Here is a 6,236-nt window from a genome sequence, read left to right as displayed (position 1 = left end):
GATTGTAGCACTGTTTACAATGATGGGGAATTGTCTATTCTGTATGTAAACGTCTGTTCCCTGGAGTCGCTAATACCTGTGCCCCATTCTGGATGTATTTTCTTGCCTCCACCACTTGGGGGCAGCATAGATAATGAATTCACCTCTGGCCCCTTGCACGGTGTAGGATCCCGCCACACCATCTATAATACAAAATAGCCCCTTGCTTGTAGAAAACATTATTTTTTATATGAATTTATTTCTTTATTTTCGGCTGTGCCGGGTTTTCCTTGCTGCACGCACGTTTCCTCTAGTTGGAGTGCATGGGCTTCTCATGGCGGTGGCTTCTCTTGTTGCAGTGCTGGGGCTCTGGGGTACGCAGGCTTCAGTCGTTACAGCACATGGGCTCATGAGTTGCGTTTCCCGGCTTTAAAACACAGGCTCAATAATTGTGGCACACGGGCTTCGCTGCTCTGTGGCATATGGAATCTTCCCAGATCATGATTCAAACCCATGTCTGCTGCACTGGCAGGCAGATTCTTTTGAGTCACCAGAGAATCCCCAGAAAACGTGATTAAATAGCAATGTGCCACCATTTCAGGTTTTAGGATTCTTTTTTCCAAATCGACAGAAATCTCCAACATATTACCTTAGGCTATAATCCAATGACAGAATCTCCTGTTTTATGTGAGGGATTAGTCTAAGGTTCCTTCCAGCTCTAAGATGACCGGTTTCCCAAGTTGATCGTCTCTCTGCTGCACACCCCGTTTTTGGTTTTTAAATGTGGGGGTAAGTAGTAGATAAGCAGGTTCACTTTTAGGTCAAGAATGTCTGAAGCCTCAAGGCAGAATCAGGCTGTAAGGAAGAAGAGCTCCAGGACCCTAATTAGGCCTCTTATTGCATGGCGACCCTATTTCCTTTCTCTTTAAAAAAGTTTTTCCTTTTATTGGCCATGCAGCATGGCTTGCTGGAGCCTAGCTCCCTGACCAGGAATGGAACCCATGCCACCTGCCTTAGAAGGTAGAATATTAACCACTGGATCACCAGGGAAGTCCCTTCTTGCGTTTTTTTTTTTTTTAATTTGCCTTTCCCCCTTTTCATCTTCTTTCTGATCCAGTTCAAAAAATTACCTAGAAATTAGACATGAGAAACCTCAAAGAAAAAACAAGACAACAACAAAAAGGAAGCTCAAAGAGCCAAACTCTTTGAAGGCAGCCAGGCTGCCTCCCAGAGGGCCCGAAGTCTGGGCACAGGATTCTCCATTCAGAGCTGCTAGTAAGAGCTGGTGCTAGGGAGAGGTGGTTCTAGAGGCCTTGCCTGGTGGGCTGAAGTCCATGGGGCCGCAAAGAATCAGGCGCGACTTAGCGGCTAAACAACAACAACAGAGGCTGGTAGTCACCAAGCTGCAGGGCACTTTCTGCAGCAGGGCACCCCTAACAGGGCCAGGCTGTGTAAGAAGAGAGGTTGATTGGCCTTGTCAAGGAGCCTTATCCCAGGGGTACCCAGGACCTGGGTATTATGTGTCCCGGTGGAGGCCAAGCCTGAGAATCGGGCAAGGTGCCCAGGTGACAGAAAGCAGACCTTGGCCTGGCCATCGCTGTGGATGGTCTGGGACAGTATTCTCTGAAGCTTAAATCTGGACAAACGGTCTGACAAGAGGAATGTGTTTATAAATCTCATGTCAAAAATCTGAAATGGAATTGTCCAGGAAAATTTGGAGTCCGCCATCCTCAGCTGGAAGGTCAGCTGTGAAAAGGGCTGTTTGCACTTTGTCATGTCCATTGTCATCTCTGGTGTCAAAATTAGTCACAGCTTTTGGCTTCTGGTTGGCTTCCCCTCCTTGTTCATTTTCCATATGCAGTTCCCTCCATTCTGCCTCCCAACAGGCCACAGTCGATTCAGGGAAATTTTAAGCTTGAAAGTGAGGCATTGCATGAGGAATTTAGACATTGAAATACAGGAAAGAGCAAAGGGATTGCCCCCTGCAAGAAAAACAAAATCAAACAAAAGATCTCTTGAATACGTGTTTAGGTTGTAACATAAATTTGTCGAGAACACTTTACCCTTAGGAAATGTTCTTACACGATTGTTGATGAAGGTCATCAGCAAGATTGTGCTGATGCTACAGCTGTACTTGGAAGGGGCTGGTCCTTCTGTTTCCTGGCTTTGTCTCTTTATTCCTTTATTGTTGTTGTTCAGTCACTAAGTTGTGTCTGACTCTTTGTGACCTCATGGACTGCAGCACGCCAGGCCTCCCTGTTCTTCACTATCTCCTGGAGATGGCCCAAACTCATATCCACTGAGTCGGTGATGCCATCCAACCATCTCATCCTCTGTTGTCCCCTTCTCCTGCCCTCAATCTTGCCCAGCATCAGGGTCTTTTCAAATGAGTCAGTTCTTTGCATCAGTTGGCCAAAGTATTGGAGCTTCAGCTTCAGCATTAGTCCCTCCAATGAATGTTCAGGGTTGATTTCCTTTAGGATTGACTGGTTTGATCTCCTTGCTTTCCAAGGGACTCTCAAGAGTCTTCTCCAGCACCACAGTTTGAAAGCATTGGTGCTCAGCCTTCTTGATGGTCCAGTTCTCATATCCATATATGACTACTGGAAAAACCATAGCTTTGACAATTCCTTTAAGTACCCCTCAAGGCAGAGGCTGAGGAGTGTGGGTGGTTTACTTGGGTGGTGACTCCAGGAGGCAGGAGAGTGAGGAAGGGAGGAAGAAAAGCGTAAACAGAGTGGGCTGCTGAGGTTGCTGCTGGGAGCGGTGGGCTTGTTTCCACTGGGATCTCAAAAGAACCTCATGGAAACCTGTTTAGAACTGTCCACCTGAAAAAAAAAAAAAAAACGGAGTGGCTTGAGGTTTGCCCATCTGCTTCTGACTTGGATTCATTGAGGTTTCCTCCTGGGCTGTGAAGTGCCTGGTATTTCTGAGCTGCATTTGTGTGTGTTGGAGTTGACCTTGGGGCAGGAAGTCTGGCTTGAACTTGAGCTTGAGGTAAGATGCTGGAGTACAAGGAAAGTCTGTGCTTCCATGAAACGGTCCCCTGGGGCTGGGACTGAACGGAAAGGTCTAAGAGCTCATGAGGTCCCGTTGGTTGAGCCTTTGTTTGACTTGGGCAAGGAGGCCCCTGCCTGGACCTTGTGCTTTAGAAGGTGCCCCTCCGGCCACCCCCCAGCTGCACCCCTTCCCATCCAGAGCTTGCACCCTCTCTTCTAGACCACACGCTGTGTCCTGAGGACCCTCCTTGAACGGCTGTGAGTCTGCATGGCCTCTCCTATCTTCAAAGGCAAGTTGCTTACCCAAACAGTACCCAAGGTGCTGCTGTCTAAGGTGGGCAAGAAGGTGTGAATGGGGCTTGACTGGGGCTTAGGGCATCCACACAGGGATGTAAACCCCCTCATGTGAGAACAGGGCTGGGGGGAGAGGGGAGGGGAGTGGCCCAGGGCTGGGGGGCCAGCTTTCCCTCAGCTACCACATACAGAACACCAAGGAGTCTGAGAATTCGAAACTCAACCTCCATCTCTAGAGGTCATTCCTATGGGGTATCTGTCAAGGTAGGAGAATAGAGCATGTTTTATTTAACAGTTTGTTGGCTTGATTTATAACTCACAGTTATTTAGACATATGGCAAATGTGGGAGTCAAGCTCCATCACATTCCAATTTTTTGTGGCCTTGAACTAAGATGAAAGTGAAAGAGGAGAGTGAAAAACTTGGCTTAAAGCTCAACATTCAGAAAACAAAGATCATGGCATCTGGTCCCATCACTTCATGGGAAATAGATGGGGAAACAGTGGAAACAGTGTCAGACTTTATTTTTTTGGGCTCCAAAATCACTGCAGATGGTGATTGCAGCCATGAAATTAAAAGACGCTTACTCCTTGGAAGGAAAGTTATGACCAACCTAGATAGCATATTCAGAAGCAGAGCCATTACTTTGCCAACAAAGGTCCGTCTAGTCAAGGCTATGGTTTTTCCAGTAGTCATGTATGGATGTGAGAGTTGGGCTGTGAAGAAAGCTGAGCACCAAAGAATTGATGCTTTTGAACTGTGGTGTTGGAGAAGACTCTTGAGAGTCCCTTGGCCTGCAAGGAGATCCAACCAGTCCATTCTAAAGGAGATTAGTCCTGGGTGTTCTTTGGAAGGACTGATGCTGAAGCTGAAACTCCAATACTTTGGCCACCTCATGCGAAGAGTTGGCTCATTGGAAAAGACTCTGATGCTGGGAGGGATTGGGGGCAGGAGGAGAAGGGGATGACAGAGGATGAGATGGCTGGATGGCATCACCAACTCAATGCACGTGAGTCTGAGTGAACTCTGGGAGTTGGTGATGGACAGGGAGGCCTGGCGTGCTGCGATTCATGGGGTCGCAAAGAGTCAGACACAACTGAGCGACTGAACTGAACTGAACTGAACTAAGAAACAGGAACCTTGAAAAAAAATAGGCTTTATATGCTTGGATGACTTTATATAGAATTCCCAAGTTCATTAGCTTCTGTAATGACTCATGGTTGTTTCTAAAATAAACTTTATATTATTTTTAAAAATCCAGGGATATTATTTAGGTCAGCAATTTGAAGGCACTAGACTGAACATCTCTGTGAACCAAAGGATGTGAATGACTAAACACAGGAGAATTATCACCTGAGGGTTGAATCTCAGAATATGACAGGAGAGATTGTGCTTGTTGACTCAGGGCTGGCTGCAGACGGGGCAGGGAAGCACCAGGAGTGATGCGTATCTGGGTCAGTTAGGGATGTGGGAAGCAAAGCAGAGAGAAACAGGCCCTGTCCCAGGCAAAGATGAAACTTACAAGAAGAGAAAACATTTTAGAAGAAGGAAAGAGATGGACTGTGAGTTTGAAGAGGGGACCGCAGAAACTGAATGGCGAAATAAACAGCCAATTTATCAGTGTAAAATTTCAGGACTTGCCTGGTGGTCCATGGTTAAGAATCTACCTGCCAATGCAGGGAACACGGGTTCCAGCCCTGCTCCAGGAAGATTCCACACGCCATGGGGTAACTAAGCCCCTACCCCACAACTGCTGGGCCCGAGCTCTAGAGCATGTGCGCTGCAACAAGAGAAGCCACTGCAGTGAGAAGCCTTCGCACCGTAACTAGAAAGCTCTTATTGAATCAGTGACATTACACTACTCAGTCTACAGATTTGTGATATTTTGGTCTAAATTGAATGCAAGTTATTAGAGATCTTTAAGATTAACCTAGTATGATATATACAGATATGCAGATGACACCACCTTTATGGCAGAAAGTGAAGAAGAACTAAAGAGCCTCTTGATGAAAGTGAAAGAGGAGAGTGAAAAGGTTGGCTTAAAACTCAACATTCAGAAAACTAAGATCATGGCATCCAGTCCCATCACTTCATGGCAAATAGATGGGGAAACAATGGAAACAGAGACAGACTTCATTTTTTTCCGGCTCCAAAATCACTGCAGATGGTGACTGCAGCCATGAAATTAAAAGACACTTGCTCCTTGGAAGAAAAGTTATGACCAACCTAGACAGAATATTAAAAAGCAGAGACAATACTTTGCCAACAAAGGTCCATCTAGTCAAAGCTTTGGTTTTTCCAGTAGTCATGTATGGATGTGAGAGTTGGACTATAAAGAAAGCTGAGCTCCGAAGAATTGATGCTTTTGAACTGTAGTGTTGGAAAAGACTCTTGAGAGTCTTTTGGAAAGCAAGGAGATCCAACCAGTCCATCCTAAAGGAAATCAGTCCTGAATATTCATTGGAAAGACTGATGCCGAAGCTGAAACTCCAATACTTTGGCCACCTGATGGGAAGAATTGACTCACTTGAAAAGACCCTGATGCTGGGAAAGATTGAAGGCAGGAGGAGAAGGGGATGACGGAGGATGAGATGGTTGGATGGCATCACCGACTCAATGGACGTGAGTTTGAGTAAACTCCAGGAGTTGGTGATGGACAGGGAGGCCTGGCCTGCTGCGGTTCATGGCATCTCAAAGAGTTGGACACGACCAAGCAACTGAACTGAACTGAGTATGATATAATGGAACAGAAATAGGACTTCCCTGGTGGTCCAGTGGTTAAGAATCCACCTACCAACACAGGGGACACAGGTTCAGTCCCTGCTCTGGAAAGATCCCACATGCTGTGGGGCTACCAAGCTGGTGAGCCACAACTTTGAGCCCACGTGCCTGGACCCTTTGCGCCACGACAAGAGAAGCCATCGCAACGAGGAGCCCTTGCACTGCCACTAGGGAGCAGCCCTTA

Source organism: Bos taurus, chromosome 27, assembly GCF_002263795.3.
Source record: "Bos taurus isolate L1 Dominette 01449 registration number 42190680 breed Hereford chromosome 27, ARS-UCD2.0, whole genome shotgun sequence".
In the NCBI taxonomy this organism is placed as follows: domain Eukaryota; kingdom Metazoa; phylum Chordata; class Mammalia; order Artiodactyla; family Bovidae; genus Bos; species Bos taurus.
Note: the sequence above shows the minus strand (reverse complement) of the source record.